Source organism: Mesoplodon mirus, assembly GCF_964341445.2.
Source record: "Mesoplodon mirus genome assembly, chromosome: 4".
In the NCBI taxonomy this organism is placed as follows: Eukaryota; Metazoa; Chordata; class Mammalia; order Artiodactyla; family Ziphiidae; genus Mesoplodon; species Mesoplodon mirus.
The window spans coordinates 25,236,340-25,259,188 of NC_138979.1; the positions used below are offsets into that span (position 1 = coordinate 25,236,340).

At 51.1% G+C, this 22,849-nt stretch overlaps 1 protein-coding gene across 1 annotated transcript in view; it reads right to left on the bottom strand.

Annotated features, from left to right (window-relative positions):
* The window catches only part of PFKFB3 (6-phosphofructo-2-kinase/fructose-2,6-biphosphatase 3), an 86,468-nt gene that overhangs the window by 21,371 nt on the left and 42,248 nt on the right, over nucleotides 1-22,849 (bottom strand).

A 22,849-nucleotide genomic window follows, 5' to 3' on the forward strand; every position in this document is an offset into this window, starting at 1 on the left:
CCACATCACTTGTGCTCTTTCCCGACGAGTAGGTAAGTCATGTTTTAGTGCCGAGTTTCAGGGGAACTAATGGAAGACTGACGGCCAAGCTGTAGCTGCAGACAGGGCCAGTGCTCAGGATAGCCCCATGGAAGTTCCACGGTCGGGTGTCTACAGTAACCATGGCAACCTGCTCCCCTGCCGCTGCCAGGCAAGGGCAAACCACACGCTGCACAGGAAGCCCTGCTGTGACCCTGCGGTGATGCCACTGCCCAAGAAGGGCTCTCTGGGGAATGGGTCCATGTGATTGGCCCTGGACTGTGCTCCGCTGGACACAAACCCTCTCCTGAGATCACACCAGCCCAGAGAGTCTGCTTGGTCCGTGTTAAGAATACATATCTAGGGACTTCCCTGGCGGTTCAGTTGTTGAGACTTCGCCTTCTGATGCAGGGCCTGTGGGTTTGATCCCTGGTCAGGAAGCTAAGATCCCACATGACTCACGGCCAAAAAACCAAAACATAAATCAGAAGCAATATTGCAACAAATTCAGTAAAGACTTAAAAAATGGTCCACATCAAAAAAAAAATCTTTAAAAAAACAAAACAAAACATCTAAGTGAGTTCACCCCAGGCAGGTGAGGCTCAGCGGGGTAGGGAGACCCCAGCTCAGCAAAATCTCTTTTCAAAGCTCTTCTGGATTATGTGGTGGATGCCAAACTCATTCATTGCTTTGCACGCACATTTTAACTCGCGCCTAACCTTTGTGCAACAAACGGCCCTCCCAACCCGACACGCTCTCTGGCAGAGAGCAAGGGATGGGCATTTTAGTGAATCAGTTGACCACACAAGAGCATGGTGGCTGAGAGGGTGACGGGCCCTGGCACTTCCTCGGGCAGTGGACAAGTTACTTGATCTCTCAGGGTCTCGGTTTTCCCTTTCTGTGAAATGCAGGGATGCTTCATAAAGGTTCTCGGGAGGATTAATCGCAAGATAATATGTGTAAGATACTTGCTACGTTGGCCTCCATCAGCCATTAAGGCTTCATCATCCCAGACACGAGGGAACTAGGACCCACAAGTGAAGGAGATCCCCCTGCACAGGCGGTGAGGGACAGACCAGCTCCAGCTCACCTCGGACTTTCTCACCCGCAATCCTTCAGTCCCTCCTTCCTCAATCAGTGGTTCTCAACCAGTGGCTGAACCTAAGAAGCTTTTTAAAACCAGGATGCCCGGGCCCCACCTGCAGCAATTCTAACTTGGTGTGGGGTACCAGCATGGATTTTTTTCCCAAAGTCTCCCCCAAATGATTTTAATGTGAAGTCAGGGCCAAGAATCACCTCTATAAATTATAGTGGCCACCCAAGGATATAAGGTCAGGATTTCTCTGGAAGGTTTCCTTCCCTTCCTTCCCTCTTTAAGTTGGAAAACCATCAGTGGAGCTAAGCCCCTGCTGAGATGAAACCTTCTCTCAGCAGACAGTACACAACCTACTTTACAGAGATGAGGAAACTGGATTCTGAGTGGGGAAACGATAAGTAAGTCCAGACCTGTACACAGAACTCTCAGCTTTCTGTGATGACAAACAGAAAGGATCGCCAGCTCTTGCCAGTCGAGAATTTACTTCTTTGTCCATTTAGCTGATTCACCAAGTCAGTAAGTCTCCCTGAGTTACCGTCTGCACTCGAAGGAAGCTGCAGGTTTTGTAAGAAGCATTTACCACCATGAAGGTGTAGCAACGGGGCCCCTAACCAATGCGTTTCAGAGGTGGAAATACCACCAAACGAATCAATCTGGGGCTTTGTACTGTGCTTCTTTGACTGTTCTTTACACATCGGCAGTAGTGTTTCCGCTGCCCTCTTGTAGTTTTCACATCTCAGAGGAGGCTGCTGTAGACCCCCAACTAGGACAGCACTTAGAAAGACGGGAACAGGTTCAGAAGGGAGAAAATCCACCCAATGTTCCGAATGCCATGAAAGAAGGGGGGAGGGGCAGGGAATCTGGAAAGACGCCGAGAAGGGATACCCTCTCTTCGCTATTGGGTGAGAGACAAATGTGACTATATAAACGGAGACAGACACTGCTACTTAAAATAATGGCATGTAAGCAGTAAATATCCAGGGTACAGATACTTTCATAAGAAAAAAACATAACCCCACAGCCACACGCAGGGATTCCAGGAGTGGGCGGGGACAGGAGACTTAATCCATCAGCTTTAGCAAGCCCTCCCCACCTCAAGCCGTGAATTGTTCCGACAGGGATTTTCAGGCAAATCTCTCATCTGCGTGTGAGACGTGCAGACTGATAGATTCTAATGGATGGGTCTCTGAAGCCTGGAGGAAAAGCATGGCTGCATACTTGTGTCTCTCACAATCACGCGGCTGAGCGGATGCCAGCCAATCTCAGAACCCCGGCACCGGCTGGACCTCCCAGTTCTCACCCGACCGTGAACCCCAGAGAACAACTAAATATGTATGTGCATTTGTATGCACATACATACAGGCGTTTAGAGAACCAACCCATATTTGTATGACCCATTACAGTTTACCGAGCACTCCGTAAATATCTTTTACTCAAAAGTCAAAAAGGCTGGGGCTGTTTCTGCATCTTGCCATCTCCCTCAGGATTTCAGGCGGGGCATTCCTCACTACCAGTAGGTTTTACAGAAATACAACCGGACCGTGGTCAGCCTGTTCAGCGAGCTATGTAAGAGCATACCTGAAAGGCCGGTGGAACAAGACATCTGCAAGGCCCCCAGCCCTCGGCTACCTTGTAAAGTAGCCTAGCTGTCCTTCAGGCTTCTGTAGCCCGCTGAACCAGAGGGGGCAAGCTGGTGGAGGAGCCCCCCCGCCCCCAGTGTGGGGAGCACCTGGCCAGGTCCCCATCAACAGGACGACCTAGGAGCACCCCAGGGGCAGCTCTCCCAACCTCCTGGGGCAGGTCCGGGCTTGGTGGGGGGCGGGGGGGGTGATTCACACCTGGGCAAAGCCTGGGGAGAGGAGCTGTCACCGTGGCTTTGGTGACCATCCCCTGAGAAACGTGGCAGCACAGAAGGTCAGGAGGCCACCTAGTGCTCAGGCTCTGTGGATGCCTAAAAGCCACCTGGAGGGTTTGCACTTGGGAGCCCACGTTTACGTCTCAGGCAACCTGACCTGACCTGTAGCAAAACACGGCTGTCTCAGCCTGGCCACCTGACAGGCTCCTGGGCCGGTTCCCTGGAGGAGGGGTATCGCCTTCAAACCACCCGCACCACCCTTTTAGGAGGTGCTCTCTCCCTGGCTGGGGACAGAGCCCAAGGTAAACCTTCCCAAAGCATTTATGGGCCACGACGCACAGGGCGAGGAGGTGAACTGCCAGCAAACTCCGAGCTCAGTGAGTGTGTGTGCGCGCGCGCACGTGGGAAACATTGCCAACTGTGCAGTCACCCATCCGCAGACACCCCCCCCCCCCCAGAACCTGCACAAAGGTTTGGTTCCAGACAGCTCTCTTGTAGTTCCCAGCACAGGAGCTAGAGGTGGAAGCGGGGAAAGGAAGAGAGGAGAGAGGTACACAGCAGTAAAGAGACAGAAGACAGAGGTAAAAACCAGAACTAGAGAGAGAAGATTAGAAATTCATAGAAAGAAGGAGAGAAAAACAAGAGCTATATAAAGAGAGAGAAACATACAGAAAGATGGAGTGAGAGGGGGTGGAAATACAGAGATTGAGAGATAAATATATAGGAGGAAAAGGCGAGACGGAAAGAGGTAAAAAGGAGGGGGGAAGGAGGGGGAGAGAGAGGAGGGGAGGTAGCGACGGACAGAGAAAGGGGGCTGAGACCCGAGGAGGCGCGGCGGGCGCCCGGGAGCGGGGGCCGGGCCGGGGAACACGCCGACATCCCTTCCCACGCCTCCCCAAAGCGGAGACCTTCTGCCGTGCTCCGCGCTTCCCGTCCCGTGCGCTCGCCGTTTCCGGGTCCCTCTGCGCTCCCGGCGCGAGCGGAGTGGAGCTCCGCGGAGACTGCAGGCCTGGCCACAGCGCCCCCGACGCCGGCCAGGGTAGGCGCAGCGCCCGCGCCGTCCCCGCCTCGCGCCGAGGCCGGCGGGGAGGAGCTGGGGGCGCCTGGGCCGGGCCTCGGGGACGGCGTGGAGGGCGGCGCCCGGCCCGCCCGAGCGCGCCGGAGGAGGGGAGCCGGCACAAAAGCGCCCGGCCGGCGCCCGCCACACAATGGCCTCGCTGTCCACACGGCGCGCCCTCCCCGGCAGCCCGGCCCCGCGCACGTATGCACTCACATCTGGGCAACGAGGGGCGGTGGTCGACCGGGATCCAGATCTTCTGCACCCGGCTCTGAGTCAGCTCCAGGGGCATCTTCTCAGCCGAGACTCGGCGGCTCTCCGCCCTTTCTGAAGAATTCGGACTTGGGGAGGAGAGCGGTCTGGCGACCCCCGAAACAAAGGGGGGAGGGGGTGCGTGCGCGAGAGCGCGGCTTTTTGGAAACGTGCTTTGTGCTAAATCACGGACGCTCGCCCGAGGCGTGAGGCTCCCAGAGAGGGGCGGGAGGGCTGGGGCTGCACCCGCAGCTCCTGCAAGGCTGGACTCTTCCGCTCGGGAAGCCCCGGGATGCTCGGAGCGCCGTGACAGCCGCGGTCCCCGTGCGCCGGCTCGAGTGCGCTGCGGTCCACACCAACTCGCCTCCTCTCTGGCTCTGCTGGGATGCCCAGTGCTCCTCCCGGTCTTTTAAGAATCCGGGCCGGCAGAGACGCACACGTCAGCCCCGGGGCGGGGACGCATTCCTCGTGTTCCATCCCCCTTTCACGTGGAAGGAGGGTGGCCCAGCCAGGAGACAGCCTGCTGGCGCCCCCTGCAGGCCGGCGACATCGGCGCGCCCGGCTACTGAGGTTCCCCGGATAACGCCCTAAACCAGCCCTGGCTGAAAGTGCTACTCCGTGAGCCCCCTCCTATCATCCCCTAAAAGCGACCTGCACAGCCTCCCAGAATAATCACCTCAACTGCGCTTGGAGGAAAGAAACAGCACCGTCCAGTGTGGTCCACGGACCCCCTCTGCCGAATCACCTGGCATGCTTAATGCATCCTGCTGACTCGGTCTCTCTGGGAATGGGACCCCCATACTCTGCATTTTTAGCACGCGCTCCGGGTCAGGCACAGTCAAGGTGAAGACGCGTGTTTCGGGTTAAAGGTTGCAGAGAGGTTAGAGAGGATGGGGGGGGGGTGTTGTCTCTGCTACCCTAGAGGGAAGCCAGAGGGAGGATGCTGAGAGCGCCTGTGGGTCACTCCTTGCCGGAGCTGCTCCCTAAACATACCTGTGAGTCACCCGCCAGGGGCCCCGCCACCCACGGGGAGAGGGCTTCCCTGGTCCTTCGTCCTCACCCCGCCCAATTTCCTGAATTCCTTAGAAACCCCAACTAGCGCTGAACATTGCTCCCCCGACACCCAGCCCCCAAGACCTGGAACCCCGGGTCCCGGAATGCCGGGCACGAGGAGGGGGTGGGAGAGACCCGGAGGCTGGACCAAAATGGAACGTGGCATCTTGGTTTTCACGGTCACCGTTTACAATATTTTCGATATACCTTTATCTCTCCGAGTAGAAGAGTAAATAAAATAGATCTTATTCCGACCTGCAATTCATTACTTGGCTGCAAGCCCCGGAATAACTATTGGAGGCGTCACCATGATTGTGCAAACCCCTAAAATTCGTGCCATTTAACCGGCGCGGCCCTACTGCATCTCTTCCTCGCCAGTTTTTGGTGTATGTGTGCCTTCTGCATCCCCGGTCCCCGCAGCTTTGCATCAGCAGGCGACATGTGGCAGTCGAGTAGTCAGGTCGGTGGCCGCCCCGTGAAGATCTGGGCTGCTTTGAGCAGGGGCTGCCGCCTGCACAGGGTATGGCATGTATGTGACTTTGGAACGCGATGCCTCGGTGCGCAGCGCAGCCCTGCCCTGCAGAGGTGTATCCCTCACGCTGGGCTGCGCCGTGATTGGAAGGAGGCGGCGCTCGCTGAAACCCACACCGCCACGGAACAGTCTGCGCAGAGGCTGCCACACGTCGCTCACGTACCGCATGGCTCGGCTGGGACGGCGCCCGCTCCCTGGCGGCCGTCAAGCTGCTCCCGCCTGCCCCGCCCCCCACCCCGGGCCTCCCCCTTCCCCTCACCCCAGCCCGCCCAGAGGCGGGGAGCGCCCAGCGTCCCCCATCGGGCGGGTGCCCCAAACCACCCCCCAGCCCGACCTCCACCCCAGGCACACCCCCAGTCCAAGCATCCCCCTCCCAGCCCGCCCAGGGTCGCGGAGCGGACAGTGTTGCCCACCCGGCGGTACCCCCGACCCCTTCCCACCCCCCGCGCCCCGACGCCCACTCTAGGCACCCTACTAGCCTGGGCATCCCCCATTTTCCCCGCATCCCAGCCCAGGGACCAGAGTCGCCTACGGAAAGGGTGCCCTTGACCTCCTCCCCCCCCGCCCCCACCCTGGGTACCCCCCCACACTCCCACCCCCCACTTCCCTCTCCTGAGTCCCTGCTCTCCTCCCTCCCACAGCTTTGCTGACAGTCTGGTTTCGGCGCTTGGGCAGCTGTTCAGAAACCCGAGTGCACTGCATTTGGACTTGTTTTTCTGTACCGGGAGCAAATGCCAGAGATGACACCCTATAGCGCCCCAGAGAGAGTCCCACTCCACTCCTGAAATAAGAGTGGTCTGATCCAAAGAGGAAAATAGCAGCGAGGGAGCGCTGGCGCCCGCGCCGGAAAGTCGCCGCTCCCAGATCGCTGGGGCCGGGGTGGGGACGGCTTCAGCCCTACAGGCTTGCACACTTGTCTCTCCCAGAGGACCCAGTGTACCTGGTGTACCCACGTGCCTGTACTTGCCCACCGATTTTTTTGCACACGCTGAAGGGCAAGGCAGGGGATGGGTGTCCAAGCTTGAAAACAACTGTGGGTCTCAGCTCAGCAGGAGAGCGGTCCACACCAGTGAAGGCACATCTTTAATCTCGTCATCTGGATGATGTGTCTGACCAGGGTCCAGCTCTGAGGGCACGAGGCGGTTGACATTCCTCGGAGCTTCCAGCTAAGTATTCACACTCCACACCCAGACCTGGTGCCTTCCCAGCCCGGGTGTCGGTAACGCCTAGAGCCTTAGGCGTTCTGGCTACAGAGCAGAGACTAAGTTCTCCCTCATCACCTCCTACACCTAATGGGGGCCAGCAAATGGAAGTTTCAAGTAATCCCCCTCCCACTTCTGATATCTAAGTGCAAACAAACTGGGAATGAGTGGGGGACTAGGACAAATTTACACTTTAAAATAAAGTGGGGGGAGGGCAGCTAGAACTGGTGTGGCCCTTGCAATCCTCAAGTGCCATACATTAGCGTAGCATCCTTCTGGAAGCTAACACTGATTGACTGCAATGCCGTTTACAAACAACCCAATTGCATCTGAACTCCAAGAACCTACTGGTTCAGTGTTTACTGTTTTAGACATCCACCTCTTTCCCTAGTTCTGCTAATGACCGCATCTGTATCCAACTCTCCAGGGCTTTGACCAACCCCCACCCCCCACCCCAAGCGGATGATCAGAACGCCGTCCTTCAGAAAAGGCAGCAGAGAATGTAAAAATTCCTCGAATACGATGATGTTTCTACAGATAGGACAGCTCCAAGTACTGGGGCAGGTGGGGGTGGGGGGGATTCTATGACCCGTGGTCCTAGGCATTATTAAGGCTAGAAGGAATTTTCCAGATAATCCAGTCATCCTTTTAAATGAGTAAAGGGAAGTTTAGCGATTAGAGGAGTTAGAAGTAGGCCAAAGGTCAAGGAACACAGCCAGTTAGGACCCTCTACTCGACACAGTGGGCAGATGGCCCCCAGGGCACTTGTGATGACTACAGCCTGACCCGGGGGTGCTGAGTGGAGTCCTGACGAGGGCAGAGCACACTGTGACTCAGCCCATCTCACCCAGAACAGCTGAGCTCCCGGCAGGAGAGAGGAAAGAAAGCCCTTCTTGCACAGTAGTACCTCTTACGGTGCGTATTTATAGCGAATTCCTTAGCTAGCTCCAGACTCAGAAAGGATGATGGGGGTGGGTTTTCTCCATGACCTCTCTCTTCTCAGTTCCCTCTGCCGGCCACAGGCATCTAACCCTCACCCCTGCTCCCCCATGCTGCTGTAACTTCAGCCAAAAGCAACCCCATTTCCACGATCAGAAGCCAGTGAGCCAGACTGCAACACGGAAACCATGCTGGAACCCACCTCCTGTCCAGCGAGAGGAGGCAGAACAAGCCACGGCAGGTGTGAGCAATCAGAAGTTGCTAATGAGACACAAAGCGTCATCATCTGCTCCTGTGAACAATCCCGTGTCTGAGAGAGTGAAGAGAGACGCCAAATAAAAGACTGAAATAAGCCCTTACCTCATCGCCCATCCAGAGACAGGGGAGAGGACGGCATTTTTTTTTTCTAAATAAAATGTAACTCGTGAATGGGAACACAGGCATGGACGTCCACACGATGCCACAACGGCAGGTTGAAAACCCAGTTCAAAACTTGCACACAGGGCTTCCCTGGTGGCACAGGGGTTGAGAGTCCGCCTGCCGATGCAGGGGACACGGGTTCGGGCCCCGGTCCGGGAAGATCCCACATGCCGTGGATCAGCTGGGCCCGTGAGCCATGGCCGCTGAGCCTGCGCGTCCGGAGCCTGTGCTCCGCAACGGGAGAGGCCACAACAGTGAGAGGCCTGCGTACCGCAAAACAAACAAACAAACAAACAAACAAAAAAAACTTGCACACAGAGGTTTATAGCCGCTTTATTCATAATCACCAAAACGTGGAAGCAGCCAAGATGTCCATCAGTAGGTGAAACGATAAATAAACTGTGGTGCCTCCAGACAATGGGATATTATTCAGTGTCCAAAAGAAATGAGCTGTCAGCCACGATAAAGACATGGAAGAACGGTAAGTACATATTCCTAAGTGGAAGAAGCCAATCTGAAAAGGCTACAGACTGTATGATTCCAACTCTATGACATTCTGGAAAAGGTACAACTACAGTAAAAAGATGAATGGTTGCCAGGGGTTGGGGGGAAAGAGGGATGAATAGGAGGATTTTTAGGGCAGCGAAACTGCTCTGTATGCTCTTACAATGGTGGATACGTGTCTTTTTTTTTTTTTTTTTTTTTTTTGCAGTATGCGGGCCTCTCACTGTTGTGGCCTCTCCCACTGCAGAGCACAGGCTCCGGACATGCAGGCTCAGCGGCCATGGCTCACGGGCCCAGCGCTCCGCAGCATGTGGGATCCTCCCAGACCGGGGCACGAACCCGTGTCCCCTGCATCGGCAGGCGGACTCTCAACCACTGCGCCACCAGGGAAGCCCTGGATACGTGTCTTTATACATTTGTCCAAACCCATTAAATATACAACACCAAGAGTGAACCCACGGTAAACTATGGACTGTGGGTGACAATGATGTGTCCGTGTAGGTTCACCCTTAGTAAAATGTACCATCTGGTGAGTGACATTGATAACAGGGGAGGCTGTGCGTGAGTAGGGGCAGGGGGTACATGGGAAATCTCTACACTTTCCCCTCATTTTTGCTGTGAACCTAAAAGTGTCCTAAAAAATAAAGTCTATTTTAAAAAAATCATTCCTCTTCTATAAATGTACACTTTTCTCCAAATGAGGGGATTTACCCATCTCATCACGAGAGTATCAGGACAGTTAAATGTGGCCACGACCTGGCTCTGGGTGAATCGTCACAACTGAAGTCCTACTGAACCAGCAAGTTTCCTTTCCTTCTGCCCAGTCCGCGGTCCTCCACTTCCTGCAGGCCTTTCCTCTTCTGAGTGTATGCCCCGACCTTGGGACCACACTATTAAAACTGCCCCTGGGTGTTTCACACCTAGCATCACACCAGGCTCCTGCTTTGAGAGTATTTTACACTCCCTGTCAACCTCCTCACCCTATACGAAGACATATGTTATCTGTGTTTAAAAGTATTACGTTATGACTTCAGAATATGTGTGCTTTTAAAAAGTCAGATATTCTGTAGTCTAGTTAACAGTCTTGGACCAACGTCAATTTCCTGGTTTTGGTATTTTACTACAGTCATATAAGATGTCACCATTAAAGGAAGCTGGGTGAAGGGTTCATGGGACTCTATGTACTATTTTGTAACTTCTTGTATTTCAAAATAAAAAGTTTTTTTTAAAAACTCCCCAAATAGGGCCTCCCTGGTGGCGCAGTGGTTGAGAGTCCGCCTGCCGATGCAGGGGATGCGGGTTCGTGCCCCGGTCTGGGAGGATCCCATGTGCCGCGGAGCGGCTGGGCCCGTGAGCCATGGCCGCTGGGCCTGCGCGTCCGGAGCCTGTGCTCCGCAACGGGAGAGGCCACAACAGTGAGAGGCCCGCATACCGCAAAAAAAAAAAAAAAAAAAAAAAAAAAAAAAAACAACTCCCCAAATATTAAATCGGTGATAGCTCAGTTTGCTCAAATTCCAGAGAAAAAAAGAAAAAAAGCATAGATGGTATAGATCCAGGCATTAAGGGAGAAGGGAACTGACGGAAAGGTAGCCAAGAACTCTTGTAGTGATTTGCATGTGTTCCTAACACCTTTGCTTCTTGCAAATGACACAAATATACAAACAGAATTTGCACAAATCCTGCACCTGTGGAAAAACGGAATCAAGCTCAAGCTGTGTTTTACTTTGGGTGGGGGGGATGATTCTATTTCTGGGCTTTGCATAAATCGTTGGGAGAATATTGGTGGGTTTGTAGTCTTTGTTGTCACCAATCTGCATGCACAGCACAAAATAAAGAGAAGACACATGCAGAGTTCAGCTGAAGACTCCAGACGGCTATGCTGAGCCTGTCTTTCCCAGAGGGAAGAGGAGCCACAGAGATGAGCAGCTCACTGTCCATCTTCTGGCACATTTAATAGATGCTCACAAGCAGTAGCTGTGTGTCAGACACTACACAGAACAGGCTGCACCGGAAACACAACAATCTCGGGTCCAGCCAGGAAGAGCAGGTGATCAAACAGCTCTCATCAAGGTGTTCCCTGCTCCATCTCACTCCGAGTATGACAAAGAAAGATCTCCCACACCCAAGAGCTTGTAATTGAAGACCAGAGGGGGAAATGTACACGAACTAGACTACAAGTAGGGAACTAAGAGAGAGGTGTTGGGTAAGGTTATGCCGAATGCAGGCTCAGGGTAAAGTCCAGGTTGAGAGAATAAGGAAAGTTTGCATGTAATTGGGGCAGATCCGCTGGGAATTTCATATCCATTTCATTGTCCTTCAGCGTTTCTCTGCTAAGCCCAAGAGCAAACATGGAACTAAAAGTCAGTATCTCTCATTTCTTCCCACATTAAACAAGTATTCAATGAAAGCAACTGTTCAGGGGTCTCCAGAGTCAAGTGAGATGTGGTCCTTGTCTGAATTATGAATTCATTTTTGAATTTCACAGTGTCCCTAACACACAAACACACACAGACACACACACACGCACGTGCGCGTGCGCCCCGACCTTTTTCCCTTGGAGTTAATGAAACTGAGGCTCAGAAATATTACATTACTTCCCTGTGATCACATAGCTAATAAGCAAAGGAATAAAAAACAAGATCTCCGGCTAGGCTGGTATTCTTTCAAGTGTCACCCAATTAAATTACTTTCCAACTAGAATATTCAGTCTTCTTCTCAATAACAAAGTCAACAATTAAACTTTGGATCCAAGTGGTTTCTATGACAATGTCTACATTACTTAGTATTTGGATATAATGAGGAAATAAGAATCATCTTAAGAAACGATTATGAAGATTAATAACTAAAAACTTTCAAATGAACCTACAATGTAAAGTGCTACTTAGCATATGAAGACAGAGAGACAGCCACCCAAAGAGTCCCAGCCCTCATACTGGGACAGCCTCCCCTACTGATGCAGAAAAGGCGCATGGTTGACACCACAGCTGAGCCAATTTAAAAAGAAATTACTATTTTATGAAATAAAACTGAGTCAGCTTTAAAAATTTTTTTAAAAGAGGTAGAGGAGGTCTTGGGCTTTCTGTGTACTTCTCAAAGGTTTTAAGGTGTCCTAACTGATTAGCAAAGGGAAAGAAGAAAAGAAAGATCCTATTTCTCGGACACTATTCAAATTCTTTGATAAGCTTCAAATTTCTATTGTTGATAATACATCTTTACGGCCAGGCTGTCAACAGCACAACATCACCGTAGCTGCAGGGCAGCACTGGCCCATAGGAGCGACAACCTTGGCTTAAGATTTTCCAGTTGTGAGAAGAAACAGGAGAACCTAACAGCAGCACTAGATACTAGTTAGCCTCACATAGTCCAGATACTGTTCGTTCAACACGTGCTGTAACAAGTTGGCGAGATGGTCCACATTCCATTTTGTATCCTGCATCTTCGGTCACCCTTCCAGGTATCCGGAGTAAGAGGCACCCAAGTGGAGACACACGGACAGAGGCGCTGGGGTGGGATCTGGATTCAGGGAAGAGCCGGGTGGGTAGCACAGAGAGGACTGGAGAGTGAGGAGGGGGAGGGGCAGTCAGGGGGCACCTTGTGGACCCTCAGGATGCTGGCTCCTGTTCTGAGAAAGAGGAAGTCCCCAAAGGGCACTGAGAAGGATGAACAAGAGGACGGGAGGGACCTTCCTCGCTTTCACAGCTGTTTCCATCCCGAGGGGCCTAGAACAGAGCCGGGCTGGTGGCACGTATCCGTCAACACTGGTTGACAGAATGCATGTTTGGTTAAAGACTGGCCTCTGGGGACTTCCCTGGTGGTCCAGTGGTTAAGCCTCCGCGCTCCCAATGCAGGAGGCATGGGTTCGATCCCTGGTCAGGGAACTAAGATCCTGCATGCCACAGTGGCAAAAAAAAAAGACTGGCCTCTGGTTATGGTGCTAAGAACAGGTTATAATAAGCAGGTAATGGTCTTGGGATCCTGAAATAACCGTTAGCTCCGGGATCTCCATTCTGGGTTTGTAAGGAAGATGGGGTCAAGGAGAGCTCAAAAGACAGGCCCCTGCGTGGAGACAGTTTCTCTTCCACTCACTCCTCCCCCAGAGAGCATTTATCCTATGAAACTAGAAGAGGAGTCCAGGCCAGAAACCTTTATTCTGGAAAATTCCTCTCCAAGGCTTTAAAACAAGAGGCGGGGGTGGGGTAGAAAAAGATCAGGGTGCTGGAACCCATAACTGGATGTTGGGATCCGTAACCACACTATAGGTTGTGGTAAAGGGCCCTCAGATCCTGAAAAAAGTTGCCCTGTGCAGTGAGGATAACTTAATGGGTACTTTGCTGAGAAACTATGTATCAGTTTCTGATACACAGCTCTGGGAGCAGCCCCGACAGGAACCCACATGCTCCTTTCTCTGCCCCGCCAGGCACAGAATCCCTCTAACTCCCGCTTACCTGCCCTCACAGAGAGCCCACTGGCGAGCAGACCTGAATGTTCTATTCTGACCAGCAGCCATGATCCTCCTAGAAATGTACCAAGTGGGCAATCTAGTTTAAATACCATTCTCTCACCAGTTTGGTTTGTGATTGGTCTCCCTAAGCTTGACCATCTCTGGCTGCACGGCTAAAATCCAGCTTCTAAAGAAGAAAATCTGAGGACCAGACACCGGGGCACAGGGACCCCACACAGACAAGGCTGGCCACCCGTTCCTCTCTGACACCAACCTGGTCTGTTTTCATTGTGTGCATGGATATACACCCTAGAACACTTGTGGCTTTGTTTCTTGTCAGAAAAGTTTCCCAGGGACAATATTTTATAGACACAAACACAAAACAGAGATCGAAGAAACAATCCAGAAGTAAAGAAAGACCCAGATAAACTGATGTAGCAGCTCTGGGTAAACTCACTGTGGAGTAGGGAAAACCATGGCAGCTACTAAGCCACCCCAGATGTCCCCTGTCCGAGAGTCTTCTAGGACCTGCATGACACTCTCCCAAATCACAGATGGAAAAGAAACAGGCAAAAACCCACCTCTGCCATGAGAAAAGGGCTGCACAACTTTCAGTAGGTGAAAGATTTTCAGAGTACATCACTAGATAAACTGAGGATAAGTTGGACAACTCTGGAGTTATTCTTTTTGATAGTTCTTGCTATTTCTTTATCAGTAAGAAAGCTATCACCCAGCCATTAGTCATGGTGGATAAAGAGGCCAGACAGATGCCAGGGATAGTGTGCAAACACCTGGACAGTGATTACATCCACTAAAGACTCAAACAACCCAGCAGCTCTTCACTGCCCCAAGGCAAGCTCACAACAACACAGCTGCTTGTCAAATACCTGTTACCAGCTTTAGGAGGGCCAGAGCTGCCCTGATACAGAAGGCTGGACTTTGAATCTGCACCCAGACACTTAGCACTGCTCCCTGGGGACAGTGTACACATACTACCTGGCCCTCCTCTGCCACCCATCCCCCAGTGCCAGTAACTCCTTTATGTAAAAAGGCAGTGGGTGTAGCAGCATTTTTCACAAGAACCAAAGGCCCAAGTGTCCATCAAGAGATGAACAGAAAGACAAAATGTGGTCCATGCATACAGTGGAATATTATTCGGTCATGAAAAGGAAGGAGGGGGACTTCCATGGTGGCACAGTGGTTAAGAATCCACCTGCCAACGCAGGGGACACGGGTTCGATCCCTGGTGTAGGAAGATCCCACATACCACAGAGCAGCTAAGCCCGTGCACCACAACTACTGAGCTGCACTCTAGAGCCCGCGAGCCACAACTACTGAAACCCGTGCACCTAGAGCCTGTGCTCCGCAACAAGAGAAGCCACCGCAATGAGAAGCCCATGCTCACCGCAACTAGAGAAAGCCCACGTGCAGCAACAAAGACCCAACGCAGCCAAAAATAAATAAATAAATAAATAAATAAAATTTTAAAAAATTTAAAAAGAAAAGGAAGGAGGTATTGAAACACACTGCAACATGGATAAACCTTGAAGACATTACAGGTGTGGACTGAGTTGTGGTCCCCTAGAACTCATATGCTGAAGCCCTAAGCCCTAGTACCTCAGAATGTGACTGGACACACAGTGTTTAAAGAAGTAATTAAGTTAAATGAGGCCATTAGCATGGACCCTCATCCAATCTGACTAGTGTCTTTATAAGAAGAGGAATTTGGAAATTCCCTGGGGTCCAGTGGTTAGGACTCCGTGCCCTCACTGCCGAGGGCCTGGGTTCAATCCTGGTCAGGGAACTAAAATCCCATAAGCCGTGTGGCATGGCCAAAAAAAAAAAGAAGAGGAATTTGGACACACCAAGACCTACCAGGTGTGTATGCCCACAGAGGAAAGGTCCTGTGAGGACACAGCAAAAAGCCGGGCATCTGCAAGCCAAGGAGAGAGGCCTCAGGAGAAACCCAACCTCATCTTGGACTTCCAGCCTCCAGAACCATGAGAAAATAAGTGTCTGTTATGTAAGCCACCCAGTCTGTGGTATTTGTCATGGCAGCCGGAGCAAACTAACACAATTATGCAAAGTGAAAGAAACCAGACACAAAAGGTTATGTACTGTGTGATTCCATCAATGGGAAATATCCAGAATAGGTAAATCCATACAGACAGAAAGCAGATTAGTGCTTGCCAGGGGCCGATAAGAACAGGGGTGACTGCTTCCTGGGGATGGAGCTTCCTTTCCAAGTGATGAACACGTTTTGGAATTGGATAGAGGCAAGGGTTGGACAGCACTGTGACTGTACACTAAATGCCACTGAACTGTGTGCTTTAAAATGGTTCATTTTATGTTATGTGAATTTCACCTCAATTAAAAAAAAAAAGACAGCGGATGAGGGAAGACAGAGAGCAATCTGAAAAATGAAGATATTAAACCTGTTCAAGTTAGGACAGGGTGGTTAACAAGACAGAGAAAAAGAGGATGCTAGAAAGACCAGGAAAAAGCAAATTCGAGAGACCGGAGAAAAACAGAAAAGACGGTCAGCCCAGACCTCTGCATCCATAGCCCTGTCTGCACCTGCCAACTGGCAGCCTTCCCCCACTTTGCTCCTTACCCAGGCCCCTCGTCATCAACAACACAAGGGGTGGGGAAGGAGGAGAGGGAAGGAGACCGAACAAAATCATTTCACATCGTGTTCATTTCACATCCGGCGGGTGTGACCTGCTGTACCAGAGTGGCTTTGCTCAACAATGCATCGGGGACAATGCCCAGCTATATACAATGGGGTTTTCGTAAGAAGAGTGCACAGCAGAGCCCCGGCACGCAGTGGGCTCACGATTTCGTAGCCAAGGGCTCTGTGCAAAGCGAGCCTTCAGCTTTCTCCAGACCCTGCATCTCTCCCTGAACTCTCAGCCAGGTGGTGGCATCTAAGTTCGAAAACAGGTTCCCCAATTCCTCCACCTTCCCCACTCCACCCTGCTCAGTGAAATCCATCACATAGCTGGGAGGTTCCATTACTTCCTGTAATAGTCAGGGTTCTCCTGAGAAATATGTATGTATGTACAAAAGGAAACTCATTATACGGTTTTGGAGGCTGAGAGGTCCCACCATCTGCTGTCTGCAGGCTGGAGACCCAGGAAATCGGGTGGAATTCACTCAGAGTCTGAAGCCCTGAGAAACAGGAGCTCCGAGGTCCGATGTCCAAGGACAGAAGAGGATGGACACCCCAACTCATGCCGAGAGAGTGAGTTCGCCCTTCCTCCATGCTTCTGTTGCATCCAGGCCCTCACCAGACAGGATGCTGTACACCGCTTTGGGGAGGACCATATGCTTTACTTAGTCCACTGAATCAGAGGCAGTCTCTCCAGAAACATCCACGCACACACACCCAGAAATCATGTTTTACCAGCTACCTGGGCACCCCTTGGCCCAGTCAGGTTGACACATAAAATTAACCATCACTCACCTCAGTAGCCACTCTTCCCATCATCCTTAGCAGCAGAACCCCAGTTTTTAGCTAAACAATCTCCCAGCTAAATGATGATGTTCAGACTTGCAGGTTAGCCATGGCTGAGGCGAAGGTGGAGCCAGGGTAGAGGGTCAAGCTCCCAGCCGCTCCACCGCCCGCACCCGGCACCGTCTTCTGCTGCTGGAACAGCTTACCTCCCCGCCCTCCACACCCTGCATGTTCCCTAGGCTCTTTCCACACCGCATCTAGAAACCCCAATCTAGAAATCTGATGGCCCTCCCCCAAAGCCTCAGCTTGAACCTGTGGCTTCAGGCTGGTCATTCTATTATTAGACGGGCTGCTGGCCAGACAGACAAATGTCCCTTCCTGCAACTTCCCTCAATTCTCTCTCTGCCACTTGCCCCCTCCTCCAGGGCAGATGCCCACCCTCCAACCTGTGTGAGCAGCTGTCGTGTCCCCATGAGACATGCACTCTTCAGGCTCAGAAGCCCACTCCTGGGCTTTAAAGCAGTGTGAACACAGCTTTCCACACAGCAGAGCAAGAGTGGACCAGCCCCATGATGTGAAAGGAATCAGGTTCTAGGGAGGAGTGAATGCTGACCGACACCATAAGACCTACTGTTAATACCACAGCCAGGCTCTTGAAATGACTGGCAAAAAGTGATTCTAGGGAACCTATGGATAACCCAGGTTTGGATCCTCAACTATGGAAACCAGCCCTGTCTGGTCTCCAAAGCTTATTCAGCGGGAGTGGGGGCACGGAAGAGACTGCAGGGTGGGGAGGGGCGTGGGCTAGGGCTGGGAGCCTGGACCCCGCCCTGACCCTGTCTGTACCAGGTCACGGGATTGCCCTCTCTGGACCCAAGTTCCCTCCTCTGCCCATGAGCCCTCTAGATGGTCTGGAAGCATCTCCACTTCTCCAAGGATTCTAATTGCTCTCAGTGAAATGCAAATAGAAACTGGATGGTAATTACTAGACTATAAGCACTTAAAACACAGACAGCTATTCATCCGTATATCACTAGAGCCTGCCATCATGTCAGGACACGGGACGTCTTCAGTATGTTGGATGAAGGAAGAATGTATTTGCAGTGATGCTATATGGCTCACATCGTGGGCTGGAAGTAGCCTCCGTCACCACTCAGGGAACCCCAGGGCTTGGAGCGGGACGGACAGCCACTCGCCCTGGTGAGCAGCTGGCTCGTCTGGAAACTCAGGATGACCGCCGCCTGTGCACCTCGCGAGGTGGGGAGGGGGCAAATCAGATACCACTAAAAGCGCTCGTGCAAACACCCCAGTACGCAACACAGACATGAAGAGTAGCATTTTCTGAATCATCCAGGCCCACCCCGAGGTGGTGGCTGAGGCATGTTAGTAGACTTCTTCTCCTCTTGAGGCTCCACGACCTGGTCTCCAGCCCTTGGTTTCCTCAACACACACACACACACACACACACACACACACACACACAGTCTCCAGCCCTTGGTTTCCTCAACACACACACACACACACACACACACACACACACACGAGAAAAGCCGAAGTCAAAACAACCGAGGTTCCCGACCCAGGACCCTGGGGAGGACGGAACTGACCAGCAGCCACCTTCTGCCGTGTGGTGAGCGCCCAGGGCGACGCACCGGGAGCCGAGGTTGAGAAAGTGGGGCGCAGGCTGTGTCGCAAGACTGCTTACGCCCCATGGTGCATGCAGCTCTGCAATTGCCAAATCCGAGCTGACATCCTTTCCCCTCTCTGTTCCCCCTTGTACTTCTTCCTTCTCCCGGTGGAAAACATTCTAAAAATAGAGCCAAATCAAGCCAAAAAACTGTTTAAATGCAGGTTTTAGAAAACAGCACTGAGTAGATGTTGGACAGCCTACAGCAGCTGGGCCGTGCTAATGCCTAGCGTTCAAGTTAGCGGGGCGGGTGGTCTGTTATCGCCGTGCTAAGACCACACTGCGCATGTGTCCGGTTCTGGGAGACGCCTTTTAAGGGAACGGTAACAAACTCAGACACATCCAGAGGAAGGCAATCAGAAGGCCCCAGCCATCTGGAAACCACTCTGTGAGGAACAGCTAAAGAACTAGATGTGAGATAAAGGACAAGATGATGAGATAAAATGATAAACAGCTACCAATACAGGGGAGCTGACTTGCATTGTGCTGCTCCCGGAAGCAGAAGCCCGACTGCGGGCTGGAGGCCATGGGGGGGACCATGATGGTACAGAATGATGACACAGTGCCTGCCCCATTGTGAGCCCCCGGCCCAGCTCATCAGCTTGGTGATTTGGGGCAGGGCACTTCTGTACACCTGAAGTGTGGAACGACCTCACGATCTCAATGGTCCTTTTCCGCTGTAAAGTCTTTAAGTCTAGAACCGCGATACGAAGTGAATCTGGGTACAAAGCTGCTGACCCAGCATTTAATCACACATCTGATCAGCCTGGGTAGCCAAGGGGCCAGGAGCCACAGATTGGGTGGAACGTTACTCTGACAAGCCCCCTGGAATGCAATAGCCCTCCGGTGATCCCGGCTGACGACTCATTCTTTCTAGTCACCCGTTGGGGCAACTGAGACCATTACGGCCCCTCTGAACCAATCAGAGACGCCAGCTCGAAACCCCAGACGAGAACGGAGTTAGACACCTAGACCAGTGTTTCCCATCTAGTGATGATTAAAACCTCAGGGAGTGACAAACGTGTGGGACCCCAAGAGGATGTTCACCCCCCGTGTAGAAATTAGTTCTGTTTCAAATTTCTCATTTTTGAATCAACAAACACAATCTTTAAATATTTTTCCTAAGGCAGCCTTAGAGGTATGCCCCTCCGGTCTCCCTTTAAGAAAGAACTTGCTCGTCAGCTATGAGCGGTGCAGTTAAATGAGTCTCTAGCCACAGCACTTCGGGATCCGTGGTGGCCTCGGAGCCCAGGCCATGCCCCTCCCGGCAGCTCCCAGGTAAGGACTGAGCCCAGCAGGGCACCAGGGTCTGGCTGTTTCTGCCCACAATGGGCAAGCTCTGCACTGAAGCTCCCCACCGGGGCTGGCAGAGACTTCTCAGAGATGCCCTCCACCTTTTCCTGCACACCCCCCAACTCGCCGTTCACAGGTATCAGGCCTGCAACCCTCTCCCTTTATTTTTCACAAGCACTACCCCCAATAAATCTCTTGCACTTCTGACTCCTGTCTGCTTCCCCGAGGACCCAACCAACACACATGCCCAAAATAAAACAGCTTGAGAGCATCCGAGTGTGTATGGAGTTCAGAGAAGTTAGGGTGCAAGATGAGTGTGCTCTTGATGCTTGGCTGGCTTATCGCTCAGATGAATTATCAGCAGCCGCTCTGAGGGGTCTGGCCATGGTACAGCTTTAGACGAATTTAGTCTCAGTTATTTGGTATTTGATGACAGAACTGTATTGATGACTGTGTAAAGATGGGAACCACAAGAATCATTGATGTTGACATGTGACTTCATGAGAAAATGATAAGGAGATGAAATCACAAAGAAAGAAATCACAAAGGGCTACTTTAAGGCATTCCACAGGTCAAATCTGGTACAGGTTTTGGGCAACAAAATGAATAATAGTAATAGATTATAACCCTGAGTAAAATGAGAATCCCCAAATCCATTCACCTGTAAATAAAACGAATGAATGAATGGGTGCAGGAGATGAAAGAGCGTCTCTTTACACAGAATGCCAACAAATAAGTGTAAAAGCAATGATGAAATTTGTAAGGCACTACTTGGTAATAATTATTTCAGATAAGAGTCATCGAGTGGCTGAAAGTTTGACAAGAAATGGGATATTTGCAGCATCTCAGAGTATCTCCCCACAAGACACTTATTAATTACAGAGGAGGAATAGAAACCTCACAGTAGAGGAAGCTGGTGGACGCCATCCTACACAAGGGATCAAAGTGAACACGGGCAGGAATAAGACTAAGACCTACCACACAAAGACCTACCCCGAGGACACGGCACTACTCCCCGGGTGTTCCTGCCAAAAATGTAGAGGCTGGATCTAATCATAAAGAAGCAACAAACAAACCCAGATAGGGGGATATTCTAAGAAATAAATGGCCTGGATCCCGAGGAATTACTTGCACACCCATGTTCAAAACAGCATTATTCACGGTAGCCAAGAGGTGGAAACAACCCAAATGTCCATCCACAGATGAATGGATACACAGAATATGGTCTATCCACAGTGGAATATTATTCAGCCTGTAAAAAGGAAGGAAATTCTGACGTCTGCTACAACATGCATGAACCGTGAGGACGTTATGTTGAGTGAAATAAGCCAGTCACAAAAGAACAAATACTGTATGATTCCACTCACATGGCGCACCTAGGGTGGGTAGGGTGGATGGATGGATGGACGGATGGATGGATGGATGGAGAGAGAGACAGACAGGCAGAGGAGTGAAGGAAAGAGAGAAAAAGAGAAGCAGAAATCAAATAGGGTAAATGTTAACGTTTGCAAAATCTGGATGAAGTCTATCTTGGAAGGCTTTGTGCTATTTTTGCAACTTTCCTGTAAGTCTGAAATTATTTCAAAACAAAAAATAAAACTCAAAAAAAATTTTAAGTTCATGAAGCACCTAAAATGGTAGTAAAAAAATTTTAAGTTCATGAAGCACCTAAAATGGTAGTAAAAAAATTTTAAGTTCATGAAGCACCTAAAATGGTAGTAATTCTGCACATTCACTTCAAAAGGCTCTTCCTCAGGGTTGGAATTTGCATGCATCTGATCAAATCACGGCATCTCTCATATTTCAAAACCTAATGTTGAAAGATAATGTATAATGGCAATTACATTTAATTTAACTTTTCACTTGTTGGCAGCAAAAGACCTGCCACATGGGAATTCCCTGGCGGGCCAGTGGTTAGGACTCCAAGCTTTCACTGCCAAGGGCCTGGGTTCGATCCCTGGTCAGGGAACTAAGATCCCGCAAGCCGTGTGGCTTGGCCAAAAAAAAAAAGAAAAAGAAAAGTCCTGCCACACAGGAAACAGGTAATTTGTAGAGAAGCAGCCTAGAATAGTTGCGTAACATCTCTCCTCATTTACTATATTTTAAATGGTGTAACATAAGCCATGTCATATATATTACACTATATTAAACAGTGTAACAAGCTATGTCGTACATATTACACTATTTAAATATTATAAAGTTATGTAGAGCAAAATATACTGGCATAAGGATGCTTGGCTTTTTACTTTTAAAACACTCTGCAGGGGACTCCCCTGGTGCGCAGTGGTCAAGACTCCGCGCTCCCAAAGCAGGGGGCCCGGGTTTGGTCCCCGGTCAGGGAACTAGATCCCACATGCATGCCGCAACTAAGAGTTTGCATGCCACAACTAAGGAGCCTGCCTGCCACAACTAAGACCTGGTGCAACCAAATAAGTAAGTAAATATTAAAAAAAAACAAAAACAAAAACACTCTGCAGAAGTCTTGGAACACCTCCCGGTCACCTCACTGGCCAGAACGTGGTTTCCACGCTGGCCACAAAGTCAGGAGGGAAACTCAGTCTTTTATCTGGATCAAATGCCTGGGATTCTGCTGCTCAGAAAGGGGGCACATGGATGTTGGGGGAATGCTCGCAGTCTCTGCCATAGCATCCTTTTCGGATAACACAGTTTTTCAACAAACCCCTCTCAGGAGACATAGTCTTTTATTCCAAAAAGAGTGGGGAAAGCTATTAAGCTTTGCACTCAGACGAGACCAATGAGGTTTATATGTCCCGTCTCCAACCCGAATGGGTACAATTGTGTAATGCCTTTTTTTTTTTTGGCCACACTGCGTGGCTTGCGGGATCTTAGTTCCGGGACCAGGGATGGAACCCACGCCCTCAGCAGTGAAAGTGCCCAATCCTAACCACTAGATCACCAGGGAAGTCCCTACAATGCCATTCTTGAACTCACCTGTCGAAAATTCATGTTTCCCTTCCATAACTAAAGTAAATCAAATAGCATGTGTTAGCTGTAGAATACTGAAAGCTGAAGATCCGTTTCA